Source organism: Vombatus ursinus, unplaced genomic scaffold (assembly GCF_900497805.2).
Source record: "Vombatus ursinus unplaced genomic scaffold, bare-nosed wombat genome assembly UNPS02015175.1, whole genome shotgun sequence".
Lineage (NCBI taxonomy): Eukaryota > Metazoa > Chordata > Mammalia > Diprotodontia > Vombatidae > Vombatus > Vombatus ursinus.
In genome coordinates this window covers 21,771,698-21,791,252 of record NW_020954953.1, presented here as the reverse complement: position 1 = coordinate 21,791,252, position 19,555 = coordinate 21,771,698, and positions in this window count along the sequence as shown.

Below are 19,555 nucleotides of genomic sequence, written 5' to 3'. Positions count from 1 at the left end.
TTCATACTGTTTGCCCTGCCATGTTTCCTGAGGGTGCCAAAATGACTAGTTACGGTTCTGCTAAAATTGTCTTAGCTTGTTTGGCTATCTTACGACACTATTGACTTACATTGAACTTGTAGTCCACAAAAAAGCCCAGATTACATCTGGAGTGCTGTGTTCTGTTTAAAAAAAAAAAAAAGCTTTCCTCATCTCCACCCCTCCAAATGTTTGTTTTCCTTCAAGGTTCAGTTCAGTAGCTACCAACTCAATGATGCTTTCCTTTAACCCCTCACTTGTAACGCTCTGCATTTTTCTTGTACTAAGTTTATTTGTTTAGGTGTCATATTTTCCCAGTAGAATGGAAGCTGCTTGAGAGCAGGGTCTGTTTTTAGTTTTTTGTATCCTCACAGTCCCTAATACAATGCCTTACATACAGTGGTTACTAAATAAATGTTTATTGAATTGAATTGAATAAGCTAAGGAACATCTAAAGAAAAACAACCGGGATGGTTTCAAGATCATTCCCAGAGAGGATCCATTGAAGAAATTGAGGATATTTAAGCTGGAAAAAGATCGAGGAGGACTAGAGAGACAGAGAGAAAGAAGGAGCATCACAGCTCATAAGAACTGTCTCCAAATATTTGAAGTTCAGGATATCGAGTAGAAGAGGAATCAAATTTCCTAACAATCAGAGCCATCCAAAAAGTAGGACAGACTATCTCAGGAGATAGTAATTTATTTTCCTCTCACAGAACATTAAGCAAAGTCCAAACGATCTCTTTTCAAGGACATTACAGAGAAGATTCTTGGTCAGGTAATAGTTGGACTAGATGACCTCTAAGGTTCCTTCCAACTATAAGATTCTGTGGTTCTGTGATTCTGCAATCTCTAAGGTCCCTCCCATTCCAACATTCTATGATTCTATACTCTGTGAGCCACCTGACCTGTACAAGGAGCTTGGGTTGAAAATGTTAAAAGTATAAAATGAATCAGCAAAATTAGGTCAGGTAACAATGATGGAAGAACCTAACTTACCCACACATACATAGATTGCTGGAATAAATACTTCATTCACTGGAACAAGATGTGGAGGTAAGGTTTTTGGATAAAATAAATAAATCAATGAATATTTCTTGAGTACTCAATATTATACCCAATATAGGACACTGGAGATTAGGAGGGAGAGGATACAAAGATTCCATTCAATTCAGCAAATATTTATTGAGAAATTATCAGGTTTGAATTAGGCAAAATCTTTTACCTCATGGTGCTTCTAATCCAGTGGGAGATAAGGTACATAGACACAAAAAGCTAATTAACAATATGAGACTGTGGATGAAAACTGCCAAAAGGCTACTATAATCAAAAACTATTCTAGGAGAGACAAATAATTGCTTCCTGGTACTGGTAGCCTGAGAACCCAGAAAGAAGGAAACGTCTGACTTGGGAAGGAGGTGCGTGAATAGTGACTAGGCACTTATTTTCTCTCTTCCACTGGAACAGTAAATTTCATCAGACTTGGATGACTTTTACAAAATATAGCAAGTCAGATGTAAACTAGAAATTAAGTAGATTTTTTAAAATACCCACAGGAAGCACCATATAAGAACTTCAAAGTCAGTAGTGATGGGTTCTTTAAGGTACAACAGGAAGTCAGCTAAGGAACTGGCAAGACCATTTGATCTACTGATCCCAAAGTTGTATTCAGAGATGGAAAGGAAAGCAGAGACTGATTTTTTTTGTCTGTCTTCACTGAGGAAGACATGGACTTTTCCACTCCAAGACTGGTTTTGAAGCCAGAATTTTTGAAAGGAAATTGACAAACTCTAGCTCATCTATAAGAGGGGATCCAGGATGGTGTGAAGCCAGCAATACTGGCCAAATGCAGCACTCTTGAAGAAGCTAGAAATGTTTAGCCCGGAGGACAGAATACTTAGGAGATACGTGATAGCTTTCACCATGTACTTGAAGAGCTACTAGGCCCCCAAGGTCAGAACTAGAAGCAAGAGGTGGAAATTATAGAGAGGCATATCTCAACATGATGAAAGGAGAAGCTTCCTGACAACTGAAGCTCTCCAACAACGAAACAAGCACTCCCCACCCTCAAAGAGCTTACATAATATACTGGACTTCAAACTGAGGTCAGATCACCAATTGACAGAGATGCTGTCAGGGTTATTATTATTCAGGTTGGACGAATTGACCTCTTCTAATTCTTTGAGTCTATGATTCTTTGAGTTATTAGAGCAAATCAGATGAATTAGATTTTTTAAAACATGACTGCCGTTATGTTACATTGCATCTTAAGAATATACAATGGCTCCCTATTTCCTGCTGCATCAAATGGGTGAAGTCCAGGAGTGAAGTGAGCTTCCTGGGTGAAAAGGTTTCTAGGGCATTGTACAGAAGGTCCAGGAGAGTCAGGAGTGCAGCCTAGAGAGGAATGAATTTACTTTAGAGTTTACTTCATACACATAAATAATTTAATAATTAAATACTAAATATGTTAAATAGATTTGGTATATAAAAATATGCTAAATACATTTAGCCTTACCTCTTTCATCTATCCTCCTTTTTAATCTCAAATGTCTTTCTATCTTCCCCCATCCTCTTTTTGTCCCTACAGACTCACAGGAAAAAATGATGCCCTTTCTTTCCAAGACTAATTCTGCCACTTATTTCTTAATCATTATCTCATTGTCTTCTGCCAAGATGTGGTTCTCCAATTATTCCATCTCCCCAGGATCTCTAATATCTCTCCCTCTCCAGTGGTGTCTAATTCCCTATCCTATTTCTCTCCTCTCTTTCCCTGCCAAATTCCATTATTATTATTATTATTATTAATTGAGTAGCTTCTCTGTCTCTATAGTCTCATCACACGCTCAGTCCTTAAACCCTCTAAAACACAGTTTTTGACCCTTCCACTCAAATAGAACTGTACTTTTGAAGGTCACCAATGACTTCCTAATTTCCAAATCAGTGATTTTTTTCTTAGCCTTCACTGTCCTTTACTTTTCTTCATCACCTCATAATCATAGTCATAATCATTCTCATTTTTCAAATTCCTCTGACTTCTCTGACACCTCTCTTATCTTAGCTTTCCTCTTAACTCTGACTGATCTCTTTCTCCTTCACTGCATCTTATATCCCATCTCCTAAATATGTGTCCATGAAGGCTCTGTCCATGGAATCCCACTCCTCTCTCTCTGTTCCATTTTCCCTCAGACAACTCTCATATCTTCAACTATCACATCTATCTCTATGCAGACTGACTGAATGAAAGAGCATTTATTAAGTGCCTACTACATGCAAAGCATTGGCCAACAGCTGGGAATACATGTGAAAAAACAAATACCGTTCTTGTCCTTATGGAGCTTAGAGTCTAACGCAGGAAACAGCATACATAAGGGAGTGAAGACCAGAGAGGGTTATTTTGGTTTCAAAAGTTACAGGAATGGTTAGTGGAGCCATAACAAGGTAGATTAATACATCCCATCCAGTAGCAATGACAGTATTGATTTGATTATGATTCCAGAACTGGAAGGAGGGAAAGGAGGAGGGTACTCACCAGGTCTCACCAGAGCCGAAGGGCAAGAGTCCCAGAGGTGAAACAGTTAATTCCTTTATGTCATAGTTTTTGGTAGTAACAAGGAAACAGATCAGAAATCTCCAGTCTTGATCTTTCTCCTAAACATTTCTTCAAATCCCTTGTAGGCAAATCCACTTGGATGTCATACGATGTTACCTCAAACTTACATATCTTAAATCTCATTCATCATCCTCTCTCTCCATCCCCCTCAAACTTTTTCCTCCTCTTGACATTTTATTTCTATTAATGTTATCATTCTCCTTGTCACCCAGGCTCAGCATATCAAAATTATCTTTGACCTCTCCGTTATATAATCAGCCAGAAGCATCTATTCATTTTTCTTCTCTGATTCATTTTACTTCAATATCTGTCTGTCAATTACCGCTGAAATTATCTTAATTCAAACCCTAATTTTTCCTCATACCTGGACAACTAAAACATTATCATAGTTTACCGCCATACTATCCCCTCCTAATCTATACTACATACCATCATTAGATTCATATTTTGGTCTGTCTTAGATTCCATTGGCACCTTGGGGGACATTCATGGTTAGTAGGCATGACCTAGTTGAAGAACCAGCAAAAGAAAACTGAGAAGGGCCAGTTAGACAGGTAGAAGAAGAGCCAGGAGAGAGTCAAATCACAAAAACCTAATGAGAAGGAAGTATCCAGGAGGACAGGGTTATCAGCCTTGCCAAATGCTATAAAGTGGTAAAGAAGGATCAGAATTGAGAAAAGGCCACTAGATTTGGAAATCAAGAGATGATCAGTAACTTTGGAGGAGGTGGTTTCAGTTAAATAATGGAACCAAAAGCCAGTCTACAGAGAATTTAGAAGAGATTGAGAGGAGAAGTAGAGGTACTGATTGTAGATGGCTTTCCCAAGGAGTTTAGCCATAGTGGGAAGCAAACATATAGGATGATAGCTAGTGGGAATGGTAGAATCAAATGAAGATTTGGCTTTTGTTTTGTAAATATAGGAGAAAAATGAGTGTGTTTATAGGTGGCAGTAGATTGAGGGAGACTGAAGATGAAAGAGTGAGCATAATATAAGGAGGGGCAATATGTTGAAAAAGCCAGGAGGAATTAGGATCAAGAATACAAACAGGACCTGTTTGGGCAGAGAGAAGGGCTGCCTCTCTATCCAAGACAGGAGAGAGGGAGATAATGGAGGAGCATATCTGAGTAATGTGAGATGAAGAAAAAGTAAGAAAGGGAACTCTTGGCAAATGGCCTTGACTTTTCAGTGATGAAAGTGAAAGGGGTTTCAGGCTGAGAAAATTCAGGGAGGGGTGTTATAGGAAGTTGGAGAAGAATCAATTAATGAGGAATAGTACAACAGTGCATCAGCTTATCTTCTCACAACCCCTCCTATGCTGATTGTTCCCATTTTTATCATGCTTGTAATTTTGCAAGGTATGACATGAAATCTCAGAGTAGTTTGAATCTACATGCATCTTATTATTTCATTGATGTTTTTTATATTGATTAGAATCACAAGATTTATGCTTGACAAACAACAACTAGTCTGACCACTACCCTCCTTCTATCATTTTAGAGGCTTTGATCTGGAAAGGTAAGTGATTCTCAGTTTTACAGCATAATCTGGAAAATGCTGGTATTGAAGAGACAGGTCTTTGGAGCAATGAGTAGCTTGAGATTATTAAAAACACAATGTATTTTTCCAAATTGTTTTAACCGGATCAGTTTCTCCTCCTGAAAACTGGACCCATCTTATTGTCCAAAGGTTGTGCCTAGCTATGACATTCACATTGACAGACCAACTCAATGAGTTGAATATTTAGAATCTGAGTCAGGAAGCCAGTCTAAGTGAAACAGCAAGGAACCCTGAGGTAGAAATAAGGGGCAACATATGCCAAGTACAACCCACTACCACTATATAACAATCATCTTTTCTGAGACCCTAATGTTTATGAGCCCACCAGCATTGGGAAGAGCAGTGACCCACCCCCTGCCCCAAGACCCGCTTTCACTTCCAAGAGCCATCACTGAAGGGAGAAATAATTGTGACATGGAGAGCCCACCTTCTTCATCACCACCAATAACATCTGCTGACCAGCTGCCACTAGGCAAATAGACACAAGAGCCCTGGAAGGACACTACCTCCCACTCCTGACTATCGGTTCTGTTTCCACCCTAGCTCTCACAGCCGTCATTCCAGGAGCTTCTGCTGCAGAGAAAAAGTCAGCCATCCCTACCAATTACCAATCAACTGCCACCCACAGGGTGGGCAAGCCAACCTAGCCAAAGCAATAAAGTACCCCGAGAGAGAGACAGGAGGCAGTATGGGGCAGGCAAGTCAAACAACTACCACTATTGACTACCATCTCTCCTGAAACCTTCATGGAAGAGACAGCCCAGAACTCTGAATCCAAGAACTTTGGGAATTGCAACGCTTCCAGTTCTGGATCCTTATCCATCATCTTGAGAAATTGTTGTCCATCTTTTGTTTTTGAAGAGGACCAATGACATCACAGGGTGATGTCTTAACCTGCACATGAATTGGAGTTAAGTGAGGCAGGTTGCACAAAGTTATCAGCCTCATTCTCTCTTCCAAAGTCATTAAAGTCCAGTGGCAAGACAAAAGTCAAGATGATTGCCAACGGCCCAGCATGCAATGGATGACCTTCGCATCGTCAATGTCTGGCCAAACTCTAAGCACTCATAGCACCTGCTTCAGCTGCCTTCATAGCCCTTGGAACAAATTGTTGTCATCCAACCATTCCACAAGGGGGGCAGGGATGGTCTTCATATGCTGAAGGGACACATTCTCCTAACTCACTGATAGATTTGAGGTCTGTTGGTTACCCAGCACCTGATTTACCAGAGTGTGGCCACTCACTCGCTACAGTTTCCTGCAGCCACAGATGAGAGTTGAGTGACAGGTGGACACCAAAGGTGGATGAGCAGCCCTGAAAAGGGGCTCAGTAAGACTCCACCCCAGACGTTCTAATCCTCCATGAACCTCTGTGGAGATACAGCCTGGAAACTGCTCCTGCAGGTGCTTTAGCCACAGCAACTAAACTTAGAAAACAAAGTTTTTGCCACTAAGGTCCTTGGCCTAGTCAAATTGTTCAGCATCAGAAATTGATAGGATTTTATCAGCAGAAATGACATTAAAGAAGAGGCATAAATAATCTGCTTTGCCACTGAACCCAAAGGACCACGGGACCTTTCCATCCGATCTGCATTTGTCGTCTCCCTATCAGGATGTGAGCTCCTTAAGAGCAGGGACTGTCTTACATTTCTACTTGTATTCTCAGATCTTAGTACAGTGCTTTGCATATAGTAAGAACTTAATAAATGCTTGGCAATGTCTCTTTTCCAATTTATTTATTTTTCCAGGATGAAGAGTTAGACTGATCTCTTTCACAGCACTATAATATGAAAATAATATAAGAATATTATATTAAGAATAATTATATATATCTTGATATATATACTTGATATATCATGAATAACTATATATAATATATAATTACATTAATAAAATAAGAATATAAGAATAATAGTGACTAGATTTTTCAGTGTTTCTGGACTTAATACTCTTTATAAAACACCATTTGTAAAGAGTAGCATTTGGAGACTCTTACCACCAATAAGAAATCCTGATTTGGTTTTGGATTTTGAACAAAATATCTTCTGTAACATTGGCAAGCATACTCTGAAAATACGTGTCATCTTGTTTTAATACTCAGTAACTATTTGAACAAAATTATCTCTAGAATCAAATATATCATGGAACCTATCATAATTTTAACGAGTACATGGGAGATACATTGTCTAGGGGTAGGCCTTCAAGACTGCACTTTCTTCAGTAAAGGCAAATATATGCCTTTTTAAAGACAATAAATAATAAATATAATGGGATCTTCTCTTCTCTATAGAGTCCTTGTATCAGAGGCTTCCACCCAACATGCAAGGCCCAGATACACTTTGGTGACTTTCTTATTCCTTGTGTTCATTGCTCCTACCTCAATAATCTGGGAGAAGCTTCTTAACCTGACATCCTTCGCCCCCAAGGGTAGTCAGTCACATAATCCCTTCCAAAGCACATAGGATCTCAAGGACCAAAATACAAGCAGTTTCATTCAGAAGTCATTCAAAACAGGACTCATCCCTATTACTGACCTGTAAGCAGGAAGAAAAAATTGGTTCAGATCTCATTTGGGAAATTTCACAACGCTTTAAATCAGGCTTACACAGCCTGTGACCTGTGCATCTTTTGCAGGCTGCCCAAAATCCTTTGGCATGCCACAAGCAGCCCGCGGGCTGCAGATTGTGCAGGGCTGCTTTAAATGATACTCAGCTGAAATGGCACAGTGGATAGAGCACCGGCTCTGGAGTCAGGAAGATCTGAGTTCAAATCTGGCCTCAGATACTTGACGCTTACTAGCTGTGTGACCCTAGGCAAGTCACTTAACCCCATTGCTTAGCCAAAAATAAAAGAAAGGGAGGGGCAGTTAGGTGGCACAGTGGATAGAGCACCAGAACTGAAGTCAGGAAGACCTGAGTTCAAATCCAGTCTCAGATACATATCACTGACTAATTGTGTGACTCTGGGCAAGTCACTTAACTCCAACTGCCTCACCAAAAAATAAATAAATAAATAAATGATAAATAATACCAAACTGATCCGTAAAGTAAAAACTCACCTTTTTCATGGACATATTCTCTTAATTGTTCTACAAATCTACTGATTATGGAATATTATAATCTAGGAAAAATCAAACCGCAAGCGACCAAAAGGTTAGTAATAATAATAATAATAGCAATAACAATAGCATGTACACAGTTGCTTTAAGAGTGCTTGACAAATATTACGTCTTTTTTAACCTCACAACAACCTTGGGAGGCAAGTAATATTATTATCCCCATTTTACAGATGAGGAAACTAAGGCAGAAAGAGGTTAAGAGATTTGCCCAGGGTCATACAGCTAGTAATTGCCTGAGGCAAGATCTGAACTCAGGTCTTCCTGAATCCAGAGCCAGGACTCCATCCATTGTGTCACCCTAGCTACCACTAGAAAGATGGGAATTAGAAAGAAACTAGACACATTACTTGTGTATGAGATGCCTACTATGTGAGAAGTGGCATAAAAGATATCAGCACAGACATGTATGTCCAAAAATGCAGTTGGGTTGGTAAACGCTAGGAATGATAGCTGGTTAACCCAAGTGTTGAACTGATACCTTTGAAGTGACAAAAAAAAAAAAATGAAGGAAAGAATCCAGGGTACTGAGTGAATGCATTTTGATGGATTTACGCAAGGATATGAGAATTGCCCAATGTGAAAAAACATTAATAGGCTCCCATTCAAACCCTTAGAGTGTGCTTTCCATTCAGGATGTACTTCAGTACCAACAACTATATGGTAGAAGGGTATCCACTGAGATCACAGCTTCTTTGAAGCAAATAAAAGTAAAACATGAAAAGGAAAAACTCACTTGCCTACATACAAGAGACATTTGTAGTCTCTTGGGGCAGGGAAAGGGTATCTCGTTCTTTCTATTCATTCTCTTCTGCTTTCAAACATGCCTAGATCTTCCCTAGTCTTTAAAAACTTACTTGACCCCATCAGGCCCTCAAGGTTTTGCTCTATATCATCCTTTTCACAGCCAAATGCCTAGAAAAAAAAAAGCTGCCTACTCTTACTGCTTCCACTTTCTAACATCCCATTCATTTCTCGATCCATTGCAAATCTAGCTTCTGACCTCATCACCCAAATGAAACTTCTCCCTCCGATGATCTTTAATTACTAAATCCAAATGTCTTTTCTCAATCCTCTTTCCTCTTGACACTATTGAAAACCTGCTCCTTGCAGATACTTCCTTTTCTCTGGGTTTTTGTGATACTGCTATCTTGGTTCTCTTCTTACCTGTCTGACCACTGCTTCTCTTCTTCCTTTGCTGGATCATCTTCCATTTCCCACCTACTGAGGGTACTGTCCTGGACTGTATCTTGGGCTCTAATGATCTCATCAACTCCTATGGTTTCAACCACCATCTTTATTCAGATGATTCCCAGATCTATATATCCAGTCCTAGTCACTCTCCTGAGTTCCAAATCTGTATCACCAACTGCCTTTTAGACAACTCTAGGCACCTCAAACTCAACATGTTCAAAGAAGAGTTCATTATCTTTAATCCCCAAACCATTCCCTCTTCCTAACTTCCTTATTGCTGAGGGTACTCTATCCTTTAAGCTGCCCAGATTTATAACCTCAGACTCTTCCTCAGCTCTTCCCTATTCCTCACATTTCATATTCGATCAATTGCCAGGTCTTATTGATTCTACCCCCAGGATACCTTTCCTGCTTTTCATCCTTCCTTTGTCCTTTCCTCCATCTCTCCTTTCTTTCTCCCTTCTTTCCTCCCTCCCTTCCTTCCTTTCTCTTTCTTCCTTCTTCTCCCCTTTCCTTCCTTCTAGGTCTCTCTACCTTATTCAGACTAGAAATGCAGGGACTATTCACAGGCCATCCTGAATAGCACAGAAGTTTTGACCTGCTCTGCTTCCAGTCAGGGTCAGTTTTTCCCCCTCTAGGCAGCCTGGTGCATCCCTATTCCCAGGAGCTCTCCATATTGATGCTGGACTTGGTGACAACACCTGATCAGCTTAGCCCACTGAAGCTCAAAACTCCCAGATCCAAGAGATCTGCCAAGAGATCTCAGATTACCTGACAAAAGGGATGATGGGTGCCAGCCACCATACTAGGTGAATTGCTAATTACTTTATGAAATTATGAAATGGGGCAGGCATGCCTGGTTCTTTGGATACTCACAGGGAAAGACCATGATGGCAGTGGGAAGTGAAGATTCCATCACTTTAATAAGGCACATAAGGGGAAACAAGGTAGCACAGTGGATAGAATGCCAGCCCTAGAGTCAGGAGGACCTGAATTCAAATCTGGCCTCAGACACTTATTGTTGTGTGACCCTGAGCACGTCATTCAACCCCTATTGCCTCCAGAAGAGAACGAAGGAAAGAAGGAAAGAAGGAAGGAAGGAAGGGAAGGCACAGAGGATGCAGGAGAGAACAGGTACAGAAAGTACAGAGACAAAGATGTTCAAGGGGAAAGAGGAGTGAATGCAGAGGCAGATGGTGTGGGGACAGAGATGGGTTAATAGTGGGAGGCAAATCACAGAGTCACAGAGAGAAACTCATACCCAGATGGAGATGGAAGAGGCCTGTGGGGAGCAGGGAGACAGGAGTTTGAAGTCTCATTTTTATTGTTTTTTTGTGGGGGACATACTAACTCATCTGATCTACTTTGGATTTAGTTCATTAACATTCAAATTGTCTCAAAGTTGTCAGTAAAACATTAAAGTTAACATATCCACATCACCTCCAAGTTAACAGCAGCATTTGTTCTGCTGGTCTTACTGAGGATGCCTGGAACTCATCTAGATTATATGTATTATAGAAGCAAAAGGCCTTGACAGCAATGGATTCCCCTGATTTAGAACCTATTTTCAGGATATGAGTTACCATTAATACATTATACGATTTGCAAATTATGCTTCTTTGATTTTTGGCCATCTATACATGACTTCTATGTTCCCCTTTGTAATCTTACTTACAGTCGTTGCCACTTTACACTGACTACTTATAAATTTGCTATACTGACTAGAAGTATTTGTGGGGGGGGGTATTCAAAGAGCCAGAACAAGATACAATTTTAATACACCAGGTCAGAATATCTTTTACAACTTTCTCTACTCATACAGCCACCACTCTAGCTATGGTCTTCATCCCCTCTTACCTGTATTTTTGAAACAGCAACTAATCTCCCTGTCCCCTGGCACTCCTGTCTGACATCCTTTCTCTACATAGCTGCCAAATTGATATCCTATAATACAAGTCTGACCATGTCACTCTCTTGCTCAACAAAATCCAAAGGCTTCCTCTTGCCTTTAGAATACAATAAAAATGCCTCTCTTTGGTTTCTGAAATCCTTCACAATCTTGGCTCTAGCATACTTTTTTTTAAAATTCACTTTTGTTTTTTTTAATCAACAAAAATTTCTGGTCTCTCTCTTCTATTTCCCCTTCCCCCCTTCCCACCTGTCATTGAGAAAAAAGAAAAACAAAACTCCTGTTATGAACATATAAAGTCAAGCAAAACAAATTCCTGTATTGGCCATATCCAAGAAAAAGATGTCTCAATCTTTGAATCCATCACCTCTCAAGAAGTGGGTAGATCAGGGCAGCTAGGTGGCACAGTGGATAGAGCACCAGCCCTGAAGTCAGGAGGACCTGAGTTCAAATCCAACCTCAGACCAAACACTTGACACTTACCAGCTGTGTGACCTTGGGCAAGTCACTCAATCCTGTTTGCCTCAGTTTCCTCATCTGTAAAATGAGCTGGAAAAGGAAATGTCAAACTAGTCCAGCATCTCTGCTAAGAAAACCCTGGATGGGGTCATAGAAAGGCAGACACAACTGAAAAACGACTGAACAAAACCAATAAAATTTCTATTTGAGTTTTGATGCTGCTGAACTAAGTAAATCAACTATCTCCCGATACTTAACTGATGACTACTTAATGTGTTACCCCTTCCAGATTACAGAATGTCTTAATTAGCTGGTTTCTCCTTAAGACAGACCTTTAAAAATTCCATTAGTAATGGATTCTCTCAAGTATGGAAGATATTTTTAGTAGGATGGGTCTTTCAGTATCTCTCAGATCTCAACATGTTTATGCCAACATATTTGCGGAATAAAAGGACAAATCTCACCAAGTATGAAAACAATAAAAATACATATAAGTATTAATGCATATTCACATTCATCTCATAATCCTTGTTACAATTCCTCAACTTTTTAGATTTTTTTGCTCTTATTATGTAACAATATAAGGAATATAATTTGAATTACTTTCAAAATTCTATAGCTTTGAAATAGCCACCTGATCGGAATTTATTATGGAATTAACTCCATCCTTTCCTTTGAAAGAACTCAAATCCAAAAAAAACCCCTAACTTAATAATTATTTTTATTCCAAACCATAAAATTTTCATCATCAATATTATGTGTGAACAATAATGGTTAGCACAGTGCCTAGGCACATAGTAGATGATTAATAAATGCTTATTGACAATGGTTTCACAATGGACTGACAATGGTAATGTAGAAACATTTTGCCCTAGGTGAAGATAAACTTTAGAACTTTTTATTCTCAAGTTTCCCATGTCTAAAAGCATCCATACAGAAGTTCAACTTCATTTTTGCACAGTGTCAAATACAGTTTTTTAAATTCATTATATATAATTTTCAAAAACATGCAACTGACATGTAATTCCTTTAATGTAAGTAATTATAATCTACTTGGGAATCTAGGGCTTTATTCATGTCTTGGTAACACTGTCAGATGGAATTATTTAACATGATTTAAAAATATCTAAGATAATGATTTGATGTTTGAGTTTGAAGAAGTCCCTTGGAATGATGATCTTTTTTATTGTACTCAACTCTTCACACTAGGTATCCATCTAATATACAACATATAATTTCACTACGAGGTGACAAGAAGGTGGTCTAATGAAGGGAAGGGAAAAGTAATTTTCAAGAAACAGTTTTATGAAACAGAAAACATCTAGATGAAAAATTTCTTAAGGAATTTCCTGAAGAAATTCTAAAAGGAACAGCTTCTTTGGGCATAATTCTAGATTGTTCATCAGCAATACCACTACTTGATCTATTTCCAAAGATGATCAGGGGAAAAAGAAAAGAACCTATACGTTATAAAATACTTCTAGCAGCTCTCTTTGTGGTGGCAAAGAACTGGAAGTTGCCAGGATGTCCCATTATTGGGGGATGGTTGAACAAGTTGTGGTATATGATTGTGATGGAATACTACTGTGCTATAAGAAATGATGAGCTCATTAATTTTAGAAAAACACAGCTATATTTGCACACAATAATGAAGAGTGAAATGAGCAGAACTAAGAGAACATTGTATACAGTAATAGCAATATTGTTTTAAGAACAACTTTAGTCAGTAAGTAATTTTAACTATCGTAAATACCCAAATTAACTACAAAGGACCTATGAAAGAAAATGCTATCTGCATCCGGAGGAAGAACAGATAAACAGATGTATAGAATGATTTTACATGTGTGTGTGTGTGTGTGTGTGTGTGTGTGTGTGTGTGTGTAATGGTAGCCATGTTGGGAAGGGGAGAAAAAAAGAAAAAAAAGAAATTTCCAGGAAATAGCAAGTTGTACATAATAGATCTGCAGTTTCATGTGCAGTCATCTTTTTTTTATTCTACTGTTATGAAAATGCATGTTTTACTTCATAAATAAAAATAAGGTAAATAATTTTTAAAAAGGAACAAACTCAATATATTGCATGTATTTTTGGAACCCCTTTGAAATTTACTATAAAATTTGACTTGGAATTGAGGATTTGGGATCTTGAAACTGGAAGACCTGAGTGCAAGTCACTACTCTGCTCATTACTGGCCATGGTATGATCTTGGGCAAGTTACTAAACCTCTCTGGTAGAGCTGTAACTAACAACTTTTGTGCTATTGGGACAAATCATGCACCTAAAGCAACAAGAAAGGCACCCACAAATGCTTCAGGGGAGGGAGGATCAATGAAGAGCCTACTTGGGGTTCTGAAGCAGTATCTTTCTATTTTAAGTAACTGTTCTTGCTAACTATATGTTAAGCTTAGTTGTTTCCACCATAATGATGGTCTAAAATTCAATTCAATTTGACCAACCTACATTAAGTGATTAAGTGTCTACTCAATGTCAGGTCCTGTGTTAGGCACTGAGGATACAAAAATAAAAATTAAAATTGTCCCTGCCCTCATGGAGCTTACATTCTTTTGGGAGATAGGGATGGAAGGAGAACAATATATACATAGATGGATAATAAAAAATAAATACAAAAGAGAGAGGTGTATTTGTTCCTCCTATACTTACAGCTCTGATCTCCAATCTCATTTTTCTCATCTATAAAATGGAGGAGGGAGAGTTTGAACTATATGATCTCCAAGGCCTCTCTGAATCTATCTGGCTGTGAAGATTTAAGTTAGCTACTGAAGAATGTTGTTTGGTGATTGGAACAACTGATAGGAAGTCACAAGTCCAAAATATTCTATCAAAATCTCCCCATTAAGGGCGGAGCCAAGATGGCAGAGTAAAAGCAGTGATTTGCTTGAGCTCTCCCCCAAACCCCTCCAAATGCCTATAAAAAATGGCTCTAAACAAAATCTCCCCATTACACATGGTATAAATGACTTCACCTTTTGGTTTCAATATTGATTTTTACCATTCCTAAATAATGAATACTTTTTCTAATTTAGGGAAGCGAAAAGCAAATGAACTCCAGAAAATGGTGAAGGCTTTTTCAATGTTCAAAACTGGACATAGGATCACAGACAAGGAACTGGAAGGAACCTTTGAAGTCAGCTAGGCCATTCCCTCCATTTTATAAATGAAGGAACTGAGGCCTTGAGAGATGAAGTAATTTGCCCAAGGGTCACATAGGTGATAAGTGGCAGAGGCAAGATGTACCTGAAGCCTTTGTGTGAAATGTTAACATGACAACTGTGAATTTAGAATGCACAAGGTCTTTCTCAGTCACTTTTTTCCCTTCCGTCTCCTTCCCCTCTCCATCCCTGTCTTTCATGAATTGCAGCCTGACCTAATGGAAAGAGTACAAGGCCACTCAAGAAGGGTTTGCACAGTAGTCAAAGCTCTACAACTAATGATCCTCGTGCCCTTTGGAGCAAGTCATCTGTGCCCTTTTTGCTTCTGCTTCCCTTATAAGATGGGGATGATACGGATCCCTAACTGCATTACTGGGTTGTTGTGAGGGTAAAATGGAAATTAACTGGTGAGCATTAAAGACATGATTATCACCAACGTTCTGCATTCTCTCTGCATAATCAGGTCAACTTGAAAAGGAACAGATGTGACCCACTCTAACGAGAATCAAGCTTCCAACGCAAGCACCTTGCAGTCTCTAGTTCAACCTTACGTTTTTACTGTAGCTGTAAGATAAAGAAGCAGCCAGAAGGATACCAAGATGGAAGGTAGAGCTAAGAGTGGCTGTTGGGAGCCAGATCTCCCCTATAGGAAATACTCATCAGAAGTAGGGAGAGTTACAGGAGACGCTAAGGAGGAAACTTTTCACCCTTTTACTCTATTGAAGTATCAGGATCACAGGACATAATAAATCATAAAATCTGAGGGTCAGAAAGGACCTCTGAGGCCATACAGTCCAACCCATATTTGACTAGGAATCTCCTCTACAACATCCCTGACAAACATTCATTTAAACGTCTTAAATGTTATGTAATATAAGATAATTTAAGAGTTTTTAAAGCAGTTAAATATAGTGTAGTTTCATATTAAACATTTTAAGTAGTCTATCTTAATCAATTTATTTTTTAGTTGGGGTGGGGGCGGTTGTTCCTTACATTCCATATTTGAGTTATGTCAACGGATCTGTAATCTCACTTATGTAGATACTCCTCTCAGCAGTACAAATCACAACTCATCCATACCTCTCATCTCTTGTTATTCTTGTCTATGTTCTCCCATAAATCCCCACAGACCAGGGATTCTTAACCTAGGGTCTGTGAACTTGTTGGTTAAGCTTTTAAAAATATTTTACAATAATATTTCAATATAGTTAGTTTCTTTGATAATCCTATATATTTTATTTTATGTATTTAAAAAATATTCTGAGAGGGGGTCCGTAGGCTTCACCAGACTGCCAAAGGGTCCATGAAATAAAAAAAAGGTTAAGAATCTCTGCAATTGAGGATCTACCAAATTCACTAGACATCTCTCCCTAGATCTTTTAACTTTGTTTAGGTGTCGGTGAAGCAACAACATAATCTATGAAGAATCAAAACTACATATAATCCAATGGAAAATGGAGAGACATGATGGATGAACATAAGTAGGCTGTAGGATATTTCCAACAATGACTGGCATGCAAGAAATGACATTCAGAGCTATCATCAAGGAAATACACAAATGGAAGAGGAGGGAGGGTGGTCATATAGCAAAATTAAGAGAACAGAACTCACAAACATGAAATAAACAGGACAAGAAAGTATATAATCGAGTGCAATTGTGTGGAACCTACCATGAGTACTGTAGGAGTTCAAAGAAGGGAATAAATAGTCAAGAAAGGCTTCAGAGCAGGCATGAGATAAGCTTTACTTCTCAAATAGGTAAGAATTCAATTAGGAAAGGGTTAGGCACAGGCATAGGAAAGAATATGGTGTGGAAGACGGGCATGAAACATTAACAGCTTGACTGAAACAGAGAGCACATTCTGGGGAGTCCTAAAAGGAAATCTTGCGACCAGAATACTAGAATAAATCCAGTGCTGCAACAGGTAAAAATGAGTGATTGAAAACAGCTGAGGTCAGTGACAAAGAAAGCAATCTTTATGTGTGTGGTGTTTTGTTTGTTTCATTGGTTTGTAAGTGTGTTTTCTGTATCAATTTTTCATTATCTTATGGTTAGCAGTAAATTGGTGTTGTTTTATAGCTATGTTTTCCTAGGATAAATATAATTAATTGAATGCAATAACTATTCTTTCTCAACAATGTCCTGAGTTGACATGCTTCTGTGAACCATGCAGCCAACCTTAAGACACCACAATTCACCAGGAAAACACATAGTACCTAATTAGAATGAATTACACTCTACCAAAAAATTTGCAAGCCCAAACCCCTCCACTAAATGAAAATATCACTTTATAATTATTTAGTGGCTTTTTTTCTTCCCATCCTCATTAAGTTTACTACTGTTAAGTATAAAGGAAATTCCACTGGTCCTTGAAAGGTAGGGAGTTTCTCTGCCTAATGAACATTATAGAATCCCATACTATGAGAAAGCATGAATAGGTTATAATCTGCCCTGGTGGAGGAAGAGAATACATGACATCACAGATGCATCAAAGTATCAAAGGATTAATAGTTCATTTAATTATGTTTACCATCAACTAAAATTTCATAATTAGGCATTTGGCCAATTTTCTTTTTTTTATTTTTCAAATTCAAAAATAGTTCCCAAAGTACAAGCTGGCCTCAACACAACAGGTAGTTATTTCTTAAGGATTTTGATATGTAGTTACTGGCATTCATAAAGTTACCATCATGAAAGTGATATTTAAACAAGCTAATTGAGCCACCATATAAAATTCAACATTCCATTTATGTCATGACTGTACATCTGAAATATCCCAAGATTCAGCTCAAACGCCACCTTCTGCAGGAAGCCTTTCGCAGTCCCCCAACTGCTAATGCCTTCCATCTGTCTTGCATGTATCTTGCATGTACCTAGTTAGTTTCATGTTGTCTCCCCAATTAAACTAAAAGCTCTTCGAGGTCCAGTGTTTCTGTCTTTCTTTGTATCCTTAGCACTGAGTACAGTGCTTGGTACATTAATAAGCTCTTAATAAAAGCTATCAGGGTCAACAACATGTACACAAAAAAAGGTAAACAGAATAAATACAAAGTGATATAGTGAGTGGGAAGGCATTAAATGCAGGTGGCTGCTGGTCTCCAGTACCTGCCCTCCAGTCTATATTATATTCAACTGGTAGAATATTCTTCCTCAAAATACTTTGTTCATCATGTCATTTGAGAAATTTCAGTGGTTTCCAACTGATATGGAATGGCTTTCCTACTGATAAACTTTTCAAAACCAACTCTTCGGCTTGGCCTTCAAAGTCCTGACCACCTGACTTCTCATCTGTTCCATGAAATCCCATTTACTGTATTTCTCTAACTTGGGCTCACCAGTTCAGAGAAGGAAATGTGTTTGTTGTTTCCCACAACAGATTTGTTTTCAGCTCCTTGACTCTGTACATCCGGGCAAGTCACTTAACTTCTCATTGCCCAAGGCAATTCTCTAAAACTGTAAATTGCCAGAGTTGCTAACCTTCTTCCCCCAGGATATCCCTAAGTTGATGAAATAACGGGTCCAGCCCCTAATTGTTTACATTTATGTCTTTTTTCCCCCATGCTGTAGAGCCAGGGGAGGCCTTGTAAAGTCCTTAGCACAATGACTGGCATAAAATAGATATTTAAAAAATGACTGTTACCTCCTTCCCTTTCATAGTGTCTATAGCAGAGCTCAGCAGAATAGATAATCAAGATTGTAAATGTAGGCTGGATGCAGGGGTGTTGTGAGGTTCAAATAACAGATGCAAAGCATTTTGCAAATGCATTCCTGTTTCACTCAGTCAGTATTTATATATCAATATAGCAATGTGCCAGTAAATGTTTAACAAACAGCCTTCCAGTGGGGAACAATGTGCATGCACACACTTTTAAATTAACCTGCAATTATTAACACTTTCTTAAGTCCAAATAATCAGCAAAACAATAAAATTAAACCCTGGTTTACAGCAATTGCTGATTTCTGATGTGTAAATGCTCACACTGAAAATTTAACAATTGCTTTTCGAAGCCAGTTAGAGCTAGCTTCAGCACACCCAAGGCTGAACGATTGCTATTAGACCCCACAGATTGAGGTTCTTTTGCTAGGGGGAAGCACTCCTTCCTGTTTATCATGTAAGTTTTATAGACCTGATAAAAAAACAAAACAAAACAAAACAAAACAAAACAAAAAAAACAAAACTGAATACTCAGCACCTTAAAGTCTTTTTGTGTTTCAAAGATAAAAGCAAACAAACATGTGGACTCAAATACAGTCACACAAAACTGGAAATCTTATAAATATGGTATGGAGAAAATATTATTTAGGTATTACTGAGAACTACTCATTCCTATTGTTTCTATGGTACCAGAAAGAGGAATGCAATAAATCCAGGAAGAAATGGCAGCTGAGTAACTTCATCACAGGAGGAGTTTCAAAACAGCTTTATTCCACTCATTCCTGAAAACATTCAGTTGTTTTCAGATCTTTTGCTAGACCATTTCACATTTTAAGATTTGAAAAGCATTAGGTATTTGTTT